The sequence below is a fragment of the Pseudorasbora parva genome, chromosome 16, assembly GCF_024679245.1.
Source record: "Pseudorasbora parva isolate DD20220531a chromosome 16, ASM2467924v1, whole genome shotgun sequence".
NCBI lineage: Eukaryota > Metazoa > Chordata > Actinopteri > Cypriniformes > Gobionidae > Pseudorasbora > Pseudorasbora parva.
Window position 1 is genome coordinate 21,742,154 of NC_090187.1, and position 13,404 is coordinate 21,755,557.

At 37.4% G+C, this 13,404-nt stretch overlaps 1 protein-coding gene across 1 annotated transcript in view; it reads right to left on the reverse strand.

Annotated features, from left to right (window-relative positions):
* Positions 1-7,917, reverse strand: part of relt (RELT TNF receptor) — a 34,107-nt gene extending 26,190 nt beyond the window's left edge. The window contains exon 1 of the mRNA XM_067419562.1: positions 7,780-7,917. The gene's annotated coding sequence lies outside the window, so the exon portion shown is untranslated. The remainder of the gene's footprint in view (positions 1-7,779) is intronic.
* Positions 7,918-13,404: the final 5,487 nt, after the last annotated feature.

Consider the following 13,404-nt stretch of genomic DNA (forward strand, 5'->3'; position numbering starts at 1 on the left):
ATTCATTAACACAAGAAGCATATGCGCTGTGTGTCTTAGCTAACTCTTCCAATGATAACATAAAGAAGGTCACAACCTTTGCTTTGAGATGGGTCGGTCACCCAACTCTGCTGGCTGCGTCTTGTTCTCCGAACCTGTAATTAGCCTCTGCTACAGGAATGTCACATTACCCACGCTGCCTGGCGCTAATTAATGGATGCCGGACTTTCGGAGGGTGCAGGCCAGGGTCATGTGGCCTACCATCTGATGAAGGGGGTACTTCCTTTCACATGTCCGCCTGTGCCCTGTAATGACACCCTGAAAAGGTCCAAATGTGGCCTCGGCACCAAGTGCTGTATCATCACATCCTGAATAGCAACACTTTCCTTTTGTGTTGGTCTTTGTGGCCACAGCTAGTGTAAAAGCTAACATTCCTGTAACTCCACATGGTGCGAGTGATGCTAAGTACATAGGTTTACTTGCCAAGGCTCAATTTGAGGGGCGGGATAAACGGTTGTCTTTCGAACTCCCTCTGCACGCAATAGGATAGCGCTACAACCAACCAGAGCACTATCAGTGGTGAGACAACAATCACAAGTGGGATGTGGATGAGTCCCATGCATTTTCCCACTAGTAGAACTAGCCTAGTTGATAGATTAAACTTTTTCCGTATCCGGTCGGCAAAGCTCTGAACACATCTTCCTTTTTTTAAGAATGACTTCAGTGATGTTCTTTGTTAGCAGGGAAGTAACAGAAAATGTACACGGATCCGTCACAGCTCTGCCGTCATTATTTTAAGCCTGCCCAATGACTCTGTATGTGATTGACCTGACTAGAGTTTGGTTTTTCAAGCTCGCAAGCCAACTGAGAGTTGCTAACCCTGGCTGCAAATTACATTAGCTGCCGCTCGATTTCTAGGCTACAGACTGGGTGCTTCTCAACACTCAAGTGGATGCTTCCTCATTTCCTCGATTCTCCGTCCTTCAGCCTGTGATCCGGAAACTGATCAAACTCAGCCATCTTAAAGGGGATCTCAATTCTCTAACTGAACCACAAGGAGACAAGGAATTAGAAACATGTGAGGTATATCCTGCCCTCGCATCCTAAGGGGGTGGAGCTAAGATGGAGCTAAGGAAAGGGAATGAGGATTCTCAAATAAAAAATGAGAAGACCCCACTGAATCACTCAAGAGCAGTTCTAAGCAGTAAGCCAATCACTTACCTACTCATTGAGCCAAGAATGACCACAACTCAACACGATTGTGATGTCCCAGCAGACTGCGCCTAACCAAAGTAGAACACGTGATTTTAAGAGTAATATTATTACTCTTCTGCCATGAAAATTCTCGGGAGACTGGTATGGTAATATAGATTAGCATGGTAATCTGTTGCTGCACATATAACATACATGAATGAACCCCTGTAGCAGTTCTATAAAGGTGGAGCTGGGTAAGGTGGAGGGTTTCTGAAAGCACACTGCAGACTGCTACCAGCAACAGGACCAGTATTTTTGGTTTTAAAGCTCATTGGCCGCTGATACAACAGCAACCAATCAGCTGTGCTATGTAGATAATGTGAAATTAGTTAAAGACCTATCAGTCAGTCTGCATCTAGAGTTTCAACTAGGTAATTATTGATACATTGGAACACTGAATTCCTTTTAAAATGAATGCCTTAAACTTAGTATCAAAAGAGTTGCAAAAAGCATCACTGAATTTCACCATTTATTAATTCACATAAAATATCTCCTATATGTAATATAGAGATTATTCTCTTCAATGTTCAGTTCAGTCACACTACTCAATGTATCACAGTAGTAGCGCTCGCAAAGTCAGCAGAACCCATGGGGTCACAGTAAATCCCTGCTGATCTGAGGTCAGAGCAGTCGGTGCACGCAAACCACATAGAGGTCAACGCGGACATGTCAGCCAACGCAGGTAGAGGGAAAAGTATACAGTAAATTTGGTTCCACCAACACAAATAATGAAGCTTTAATTAAACCATTGATTTCTGCATCCAGCCATGGAGGTTTTGGGTTCTGCCCAGATGTTTCCTTCATAATTTCAGAGAAGCTTGCCCAATGTCAAAGCAGCCAACCAAACTCCCACTTCAAAACTCTGAATTGATGCTGCCGTTCCAGCAGGGGTCAAGAAAGGAGCATAGGTAATGACAGATAACAGATCAAGCAAGTAGAGTCACACTAGCAGAATCAGGATGGTCAAATGAACTCTATCAAAACAAAATTATGCAAGCATGTGAAGAATACATGGAGTCACAGACAGCTATGTACACACATGAACATAAGTCTTGTTCATTTGAAAACATGTTGGCACAGAGGATATATGACACATTTTTAAAATAGATTTTTTTTTTCTTTGTTTAGGTAAATTCTTAGAATTGTGTGATATATTGGATAGATTTGCAGAACTTTTTTTTCTCCGAATTGCAGATTTAAACTCGCAATTGTGAGTTTTGCTGCCCCCAGTTTCACAGACCATTTTTAAAGGGTTACTTCAGCGATTATCATATATGTATCAGTAGAAACCCTGGAGTATATTCAAATTATCGTGCTTCATCCCCTCATATCCCCCGAGACAAGAGATTTACGCATTTTATTTCTGGAAAATATCCTCAGATGACGCAAATATCATCAATTTCCATATATGGGTTTTTTGGCAAGAGGCTAAAGACTACAGCCATCAGTAGGAGCTATTTCCACATGTTTCACACTCACGGGCATTTATGTAAATGGAGCTGTGCGGACCAAAGTGAGTTTCAACTTTTTTAATTATTAAAGATAAGTTTCCAAAGGCATGAACTGAAAACACGCCTGACTGAACAAGCGCTGTGAATGTATGCCGCGGACACGTTTTATGAGAGCTCATTCATCACATTGAATGCAATCTGACTCCTGCTGCGTTTGTGCTGTGACACTTGCTCAGCGGCTAAATCACATAATATTGAAGAGACACGTTCAGCTTTTGATTGTAGTGTCTGTTCTCTAACTGAACTGATTTTATGAAAATGAACGCGATCAAATGATCCAGTAAATCCAGTAGCGGTGGCTATAGGAGTGGCCTCGTAGGTCAGCGGAGCAAGTGCATTCTGGGAATTGTTGTCTTAAATCTACATTATACAAAAATACATTTTCTGTCTTTTCTCAGTCTAGAAAGCACCAAATTAAAAAATAATTTCACATTTCTACTATATTAATGACCCATTTTAAATACAGATTCATCTTCCCAGCGCTGAAGTACCCCTTTAAGTCTAGTCCTCGACTAAAATGCACAATTGAGGTGTTTTATCTCAAAGTAAATTACATTGACATCATAAAATATATCAGTGCCATTGTTTTGTCTCAAGATGCACACCAGTCATGTCTTTTTTTTCTAAGGCACGTTAAGCTACTTAATTGTCCTAACTGAACTAGGGCCTAATCCTGGCTTAATCTAAGCCCTGTCTGTGAAACTAAGCCATAAACTCAGAATTGCATGATATAAATGTGTAATTCTGACTTTATAACAAGCAATTGCAAATTTAAGTTGCAGTTGCATGTAACACACTATTCTGACTTTTTTCTTACAATTCTGACTTTTTTCTTGCAATTGCGATTTATATTCACATTTATAACTTTTCTCAGCATTGCGAGATATAAACTAGCAAAAAAGTCAGAATTGCGAGATAAAAAGTCACTTTTTTTTTAATTTATTTTTTACATTTTTTTTTAAAATTTATTAACAAGCTTCCATACAGATTTGATGTAGAACTTTTGAACTTTTCCTAATGAAAGAACTGTAGCTGAAACGTGTGTGTTTGATGTGCTAAAACAAAAGCTGCTTTTCAACCAACTTTCCTAAGGAACTAGGGACTTTGGGGTGGTACTCGATGTGTTTTGAATGCAGAAACGAGGGTCTAAATGAAATTCCGGGTAAAAATGTTCCCCTCAAAACGTTCCTGCTTGCGAGGTAGTACAAAGTTCAGGAACTTACGAGGGTGGGACTTGGGCACTGAACATGCTGATTGGTTGAGCCCAAGCAGCATTTTATTTCACCCACCAAATTTTTAAAAGTCCTTTGCTGTGCGTGCAGTCAAAGTTGTTTACTATTCAAATCAACTATGGAGTTTAAAAAATGTGACAAATGGACAGACAACGAGGTTCAGGCTTTATTGAGTTTATATGCAGAGGACAAAATCCAGTGGGAACTGGAAAGTCACAAGCAGTCCTACTACTTCACTGAACAAATGTTCAGGGTATTTTAGGCTGAGATGGAAGTTGCAACAGATCTAAAGGAAAACATTTTCTGGGGAAAAAGTTATTGGGACAAATTGTTCCCGGTAATTTTGGTGGAAATGAGGCTATAGGATCATTGGTTCTCGCATATCAAGTGCTTCCGTTTGAGCTTCCGTTTATCATATGTAATGTGCATAAGATGAAAGACAATACAATGCCAAAATCTAACATGTAGGGGAGAGCAGGGCACAATCTAACACGGGGCTAGTTGTAACACACATGGTTTAAAACTTTCCACACATGCCAGGATGACGAATCGTAGTGTATTCCGCTAGTAAAAGTAGCAAAAATAAATTTCTTATGTTTATTTGTGTTTATTTAAAATAAGACAAAAAATATATTTTAATCTTATATCTGTTATTTAACAATTGATATAGTATAATTCTGAATCGAATTCTTAAATCTAACCAGCAGAAGACTCCCAGGTGAATCTTATTAGCGCAGGTGGGGCATGTTATAACACTCCACTGTGTCCTTCTATTAGAACTGTGCTGTTATATTCCATATTTTTTATTAATTCTATTGAGAAACCATGAGAAAAATGAGAAAAGAACTTTGATGTATAGCATTATTTAGCAATGTGTTTGGTGTCAAACTCAAAACATTTGTAGATTTTTAATGATTAAATGCCATTCTTTTATTTTATTTTTAAGTTAATAATTGTATTTTATTTACAAATATTTTAGTTTGTCTTGGATATTTATTTTGATTATATCAGATCACTTTTAAAGCTGTTATATGGTCATGTTACACTGTGCCCCTCACATGTTACAATGTACCCCACCTATAGGGCATGTTGTCACATTTCACTTCCATTCTTTCGGGGGTAAATCAAGAAAGAAGTATAAGCTGTATTAATGAAAACCACATAATTGTACTAGATGTGGGAAATTAATGTGGGAAAAAATAAATACCTAGCCAAGATGCCAGCCGAACTTAGCCCAGCCCACAACATTTGAGGTCAGGAACTTGGGACTGGACTTGATGTATTGTGGAGCTGCGCTCCGGACCAATTTAACCTCTGGAAGCAACTATGCTCAAACCCGAGCTGTTCGAACCAATCAAATGGCAGGGCGGGCTTTATACGATGATGGACAGATGATCAACAGTAATGTAATCATCCACGTCACCAAAGAGCGCTTGGATTGAATTTGTTTACTAAAAGGAGAACTTGTCTGCATTCCATTCAGCTTTACTTTTTCTCTCAAAAATGATAATGGTGTTGGTAAGTACTCCGTGTATCCTTAAAATCTTTTTACAACACCAGAAAATATAATTTCCACTCATCTTCTTCTACTTCTTTCAGCGTGTGTGTAGTTGAATTGTGTTGACAACTATGCGTCGCTCAACATACGTCTCTTACTCCGTTGCTCTGATTGCTTGGTCTATCCATTTGAGTGCAGAGGCATTTTCTAAACTCTGTCTGAACCCCAAGTGGATTTACTCAAACCGAGATAGTCAAAAGGCGTTAGGTTGTGCCCCGCTCTCCCCAACTTTTCAAGTTTTGAGTAAAAATGACTCACGTTCCCCAGAAACGTAATCAAGTATATACAAGTAGTCAAAATTGTATTTGAGAAAAGTACAGTTAACAGACCCGAATGGTTAGAAAACCATTCAAACTATTCATTTAAATCTTTATAGACCCCTTCCCCCCAAAAATACTTATGTACAGTCAGTAATCAAGTAAAATTACTTGAAAAAAAAAGAAGTTTTTTTTACACCACGGTGCATCTCTACTGCAAAGGTGGCACAAAAGTGCTTCTGAAGTGACAATTCAGACATTTACACAGCTGACTCATGGTTGCTCTGTGCCTCAAAATCTGAATAAATTATAAAGACTTTATGCTGCTGACTAATCAAAAATCTAAGATTAGATGTGTCAAATATAATAAAATGTCAGATTGAGTCTGCTGGCCCGTCTCGTGACAAATACCGGTTTTGTAGCCTATTAGAGTCATGCATTTAATCACAGTGCTTTCTGAGCCTTAAAGTTACTAAAGCATTACATGCCTGATAAAGCAGTTAATGCTGGTAATAATAGTGCATATTTAGTTCAAACGTGAGTATAAAACATGTTCGTAAGAGTGTTTGAGAAAAAAGACGTAGAACTACAAAGACATTGCAATTACATCCTGCTTTATAATAGTCCCTCTCTCTGCCAAATTCTGCAAAAATGCTGCGATTCACTAAAATATTCGCGGAGGGTTTACAAAAGATGTTAATTATAACGACAAGGGTGGTGCCTCATAACTTAAAACATTTTTTTTAAATGGGATTTTTGGGATATATCCAACATGTTCCTATAGGCTGACGCATAAGTTGTACAATGTTTTATAACCCAGCATTTTTGTTTATAGTGCAGACTATAAATTATGCGTGGAGCACAAACATGTGTTTCCAGCTGGTATAAACCGCAGCTGGTGCAGTGTGTGCCAAAGTCTGTTGCCAGAGGGGGTGTGTGTGTGCGTGTTTGAAGCTGCCCAGTGGGCAACACATTATGATGAGATGTATTTAAACATGCTCACTCACTGTGTTGTCTTCACTAGAAAAGAGCAGAACAATTTTCGATCTCTAAACACCTGTAGTGGATGACACCATCATAGGAGGTAAATGATGGCAATATATTATTATGTTATGCTTTGTTTCATGAAACCAAAAATGCTGTTCCTTATTTTACACTCATATATCAGAATCTATGGACATTTTTGCAGATATGGGACGTTTAAATGAGGGTAAGTTCAACATATAGCTAGCTAAACACAATGTTTCTGGCTGCAATTTCAACGTCGTTTTGGTGCATATTATAACATTAAAATGCTCATATGTTTTCAAAAAATAGTTTATGCGGTTGTAATTGTAAACACACATAAAGGTAACAGTGTAGGCTACCCTTTAACAGATCAGTATTTCCCTTTACAACAATGTACCAACCAACATACGACTAGCCTACATCTGACTGTTGTAAAACCAAAATAAATGATCAGATGTTTAGAATTAGAATATCAGTTGATGTTACTGTTGAAAGTTATTCTAAATTGTTAGCAATTCTTATCTTAATATCTTTTAAAACCTTATTTAGTGCGTCTGTCAAGAAGGAATTCAGATAATATTAAGTAATACGTTGTATATAACCTAATGTACTACATTACAATGCGGTTTAAGAACTTCAAATCAGTTAATGTAAAATAAAAAGACACTGTTTTACAGCCGTTGAAGTGCACGGGCGCAATAAGAACATCACGATAGCAACTCAACTCAACACATCCCATTGTCTTCAAAGCGTAACGTTTCAGTAGATATCCTCAAAATATCTTATCTTTAACTCTAAACACCAACATACCGAAGTACAGTTCAGTACAGTATATCCACACACAACAGCAAAACAACAGGATACACAACCGAATTCGTAAGTTACTGAAAAACCCCGGCAGAAATGCCGCATCCGCACTGCAACTGTCCCCATCCGTTAATAAACTATTATACACACATTGGATAAAGTTTGTATCTTACCTGTTTTACTGTGAATTCATAGGTGTCCTATAATCATCATATACCGAATGTGTAATCTATAATTACACAAAGAGGGGGGAGAGAGAGAGAAAGAAACAGAACCGCAGTGAAGAGAAGAGGGATCCAACATTTGAACCGTCACGGGGAAGAACCGAGAGAAACACGTCACACACGGTGTAATATGAGCAGCACCGCCCCCCTCCCCTCTCCTCCTCCCTCCCCTCTCCTCCTCCCTCCCTCTCGTGAACCGCATTTTCAAGAAAAAATGGATAAGTAAAACAAGGATAGTATGGAGCATCTGTAGCCTACGTATGTAAAATCACAAAAGATTAAAAGGCTAGCCAATTCAAACATTAGAAATATCGAACCAACTGTCATTTATTTACATTAGTATTTTCAAGATAACAAATGTGTACGGTTTAAAATGATAAAGTGTATAATTTTAATAAATGTTACTGTAATTCTCCACAGCCACTAAAAACACCCAAACAGCAGTTGCAAATAAATAAATAACATTGAAGAAGAAAGAAGTGAAATTAGTGAGGAAAAAATATACTCTTTTGTATAATTCCAATCAATGTAATTTTTTATCTCATTATTATTGGGTTGATAATAATGAGATTACTATGGCTGGGCAATCGATTAATCATAATCAATCGTATCCAAAATAAAAGTTTGTTTGCATAATAAATGTCCTCTATATAATTATTGTATGTATGTATGTATGTATGTATGTATGTATGTATGTATGTATGTATGTATGTATGTATGTATTTGTGTCTATATATATACACACACACATTAAAAAAATTCTAATAATTAAATTAATAATGTATAATAATATAAATTAAAGTTATATTTTTATATAAAATATTTATACATAAGAAAATATATAAACAGTATATACATGCAAATATTTCTTAAATAATAAACAACCCCAATCTCAAGTAAAATAATGCAGTAAAGAGGGGTTTGGCGTGGGGGGTGGGGGACGTTTCTCTGTTTGTGACTTGGGACAAAAAGCAAACATCTCTCCTTATATTTAAATAGTGTCTAAACTCTGTTCTTTTGGTTTTGCATGTTTCTGTGTCTCCAACGCTGTGCTCATGGAATGCACTGCAGGGCAATTTAATAGAATCTCACATTTTAGCCTGCATTCCAGGTGCGTCACTGTACTGTATATAATGAACCCCACAGCAAGAAAAATAGAAGAAAAAAACCCAAGCAAATTACGCATTACATAATTAGATTAGCAATTTTATTCTGAAGAAATCTGAATAAACCAGATGGTTGAAGTAAAAGTGACCTATGCCACCCAAATGTTGCTTACAGATTTGAGAAGCCATTCAATGAAGTGGACATTAAAGATCTAAACACTAATGTTTGGAATGAATGCTTGTCTGGCTATCACCAGACCATGCTCAATTTAAGAATGAACATTGGTCTGGGGAGTCTTCTCTGTATTTTCCACTGCACAAGATGCATGATAAAAGAGCTGTGACTATGCAATAGGGCACCAGGGGGATAAGCAAAGTCTTTGATTGGTTCCCACAAAAGTGTAACAGAAGCATTAGAAATTAATGTACAGGTTTCCAGACTGAGTTGCAGAAGGCGAAATCAAATCGCCGGCAGATCAGACTGGGTTTCCCAGTCTTAAATGTACACTATATTGACAAACGTTTTTGGATGCGTGCCTTTACATGCACATTACCTTTTATGCCACTCCATTCTTAATCCATAGGGTTTAACATGACATTGGCCCACTCTTTGCAGCTGTAACATCTTCAATTCTTCTGGGAAGGCTTTCCACAAGGTTTAGGAGTGCATTTATGGGAATTTTTGACCATTCTTCTAGAAGCGCATTTGTGAGGTCAGGCCCTGATGTTGGACGAGAAGGCCTGGCTTCCAGTCTCCACTCTAATTCATTCCAAAGGTGTTCTATCGGGTTGAGGTCAGGACTCTGGGCAGGCCGGTCAAGTTCCTCCACACCAAGCTTGCTCATCCATGCCTTTCTGGGCCTTGATTTGCACTGGTGTGCAGCAGACATGTTGGAAAAGGAAGGGGCCATCTCCAAACTCTTCCTACAAAGTTGGGAGCCTGAAATTGTCCAAAATGTCTTGGTATGTTAAAACATTAAGAGTTTTTTTTTCATTGTAAATAAGGGGCCAAGCCCAATCCCTGAAAAACAACCCCACACCACAACCCCCCCTCCACCAAATTTTACACTTTGGACAATATAGTCCGTTTGCTGGACGGGCCAAATCCAGACTTGTCCATCAGATTGCCAGAGAAGTGTGATTCGTCACTCCAGAGAACGTCTCCACTGCTATAGAGTCTGTGCTTTACACCACTGCATCCGACGCTTTGCATTGCACTTGGCTTGAATGCAGCTGCTCGGCCATGTTAACCCATTCCATGAAGCTCTCTAGCTAATTTGAATGCCACAAAAAGTTAGGAGGTCTGTAGCTATTGACACTGCAGAAAATTTGGTGAATTCTGTGCACTGTGCGCCTCAGCATAAACCCACCAGTGTAACTGCATATTTGATTAAAGGAACACAACATTTTTAATTAGCTTTCAGGTTCAAACAGCTTCAGTTTTTTTATTTTTAAATGCAAAATTAGTATATTTTATATTTTTCAGCTTCTATTCAATAATAATTAAACATATTCTGCTAACACTTTTATTTTGATGGTCCACTTTTCACGCAAAGTTACTTATAGTATGTCTAAAGTGGACTATCAAAAAAAAGAGAAACTGTAATTCTAAACTACCTAGTTATGTTTTTTTTTAAATATCAAAGCAGAAAATGTGGACGATAAAACAAATGTCAAAAGAGCTGCCTGCAAAGTTGAATAAACAAAATAGCAAAGACAGTGAATCCTTTTAGTACAATACAACAAAAAATGTAACTGGATGAAAGCATCACAGCATAACTTTTTTGTTGCATGTTTTCATTAGCTTCTTCCTTGCTGGAACAGGAGGTGCATGATTGTCCAACTTTTGTGTGTGTGTGGCTTAATTGAAGCTTCTGTTGAAGCCTTAAAAATGTTCTAAATCTTTAATTAAATGTTTCCTTCATGGTTATTTTGTAACCTGAGAGTTTTCGTGAGATCCGGCTGGAGAGAGAGAGAGATTGAGTAGGCTGCATCATTCTTTGGTTCCTTATACGCCAACTCCACTGAATTGTGCGTCAGAATAAAACCAGATCTTTCACACAAACCATGAACTGCATTATCAGGCGCTGAATGTTCATTGCATGTCATTATAAAGCTTTCTTTGTGCTCTCGCACAACTAGTTCGCTGTGAGATGACGTGAATTGGTCTTGTGTATTTCATTCAGTTTGTCTCAACGTTAGACAGAACACTGGGCTGATGACACACCAGCAAGTGCTGCATTAGCAAGATTTTAAAAAAAAGAAAATAAATTAATACTTTTTTTCAGCAAAGCGTGATTAAATTGACCGAACGTGTCAATAAAGACATTTATAATGTGACAGCAGATTTCCGTTTCAAATAAAACATTTTTTTAATGATGTCATTTAAAATAAAAAAATTCTATTCCTCAAAAAATGCTGGGGAAAAAATCTGTTTCTGCTAATAAAATATAAATATAATAATAAATGTTTCTTCAGCAGCAAATCAGCATATTAGAATTTCTAATGCATCATGTGACACCGAAGACTGGAGTAATGATGCTAAATATATATATATATATATATATATATATATATATATATATATATATATATATATATATATATATATATATATATATATATATATATATATATATATATATACACATACATACACACACACACACACACACACACACGCGCGCACACACACGCGCACACACACACACACACACCCATACAAATAATAAAGACATTAAATAGGCCTTTTTTGGCCCGTCTCTTATTCAAAAATAATACAATATAAATTTAGCTAAATCTGTGGAATTCACAACAGAAATCTAGAAAGCGATGATTCACACTTGAATCATATTTTACAATTACTAGTCACTGCTTTTATTAATCATATACTAGGGAATGATAAAGAAAAGCACTGAATCATGACCTAGTTTATGGGAAATATTAAAAGGATTTACACACCAATATAATACAACACGGAGTACATAGATTAAAACGATCATGCTATTTTAACCACCACACGTGTAATATTTAGCTGTGTCCTACATTTCGTGAGCATTCCTGTTACTGCATAATTTTACCCCAAATAAAATTATTTTTTTGAACAACAATATTAAAAGAGACGAACAAATGAGAGATAGACAAATCAAACACATATATATATATATATATATATATATATATATATATATATATATATATATATATATATATATATATATATATATATATATATATATATACGGGCATGAACTGGCTTTAAAAAATATATATTGTTGTTTGAGGTCAACTTATAATGTTTGCATGTTTTTTACATTCAAAAACATCATAATTAAAAAGCATTAAGGTATTTTGAACCCTGGTTTTGAGGCTCTCTCAAGCTGAAGGCCCTGTCCTAAATGGCACACTTCATGTGCACTTTCGGTCATGTGGACTTACAATGGCCACTGCGTGCACGTGTTCGTTAAGTCCACAAGACCATAGAGTGTCCCATTCGTCATTTAAGCTTAAAGAAGGGTGCTCATGAGCGCCCCCTTTGCGGCTGCTATGCGCCCTCGATGCGCACTTCAGATGAGCCCGCAAGTTTGCGAGCTACGCAGAGGACTTCTAACTGGCAGTCAAAGCGGCATTACATCGTGAAAGTGCCGACTTTCGGAGGAGGAAGAGGAAGCCTGTGAGGGTTTAGGGTGCCATTTGGGACAGGGCCTTAGAAGTAAACGCCCACTGCTAGGATTGGATAAGTTTAGCAAATTTATAATAAGCTCTGGCTCCCCCTGAGTACATGTGAGAAATTGTTTTGGTAGGGTGTGGGGAAACAGCAACCAGAAGGATTTGCCGACAGGGCTCGCAAAATGTCTTTATCAAACAAACAATGATTTATCTCTCATCCACCCTTGATTGATTGGAATGTTTTTTTTTTATTACTTCCTATTGGTGGATATAACCGTGAACCGTACATCACTAACACACACACACACACACACACACCTCACTGCAGTGTCAGATAAATCAGCATGATCAAAACTTCCGCTATTGCCTTTTTCCTTCAAATATCAGGTCAGGAAAGTTAACAACGCATTATGCTCGCAAGAATGTTATTTTACTGTTTAAGATAGCACGTTGGCAGGCCGGTAAGTTATGTTCAGTTAGACATAAAGCAAACGATCTGTATCAATGCAATACTATCACATATAAAAAAAAATGTTTTACTCACATTAAAGTGTTGCCTCATTCATTCATGTAATCTCATCCTGCCTGCAAATCAAGTCTCTTTTTTACAAACGGATCAGAGACCAGAAATGAAGGAACAAAAGTGCAATATCTTCCCCACGCGAGCTGGATCTTCATTAAAACAAAAATGTTCATCCATGCATTCATAATAAAGAAATCTACATGAAGCTTATGCAGCATGTTTATAGCTTGGAAGTTTGCTCCGGTTTAGCTCCACGTAGGCCTGTGTTATTCATCT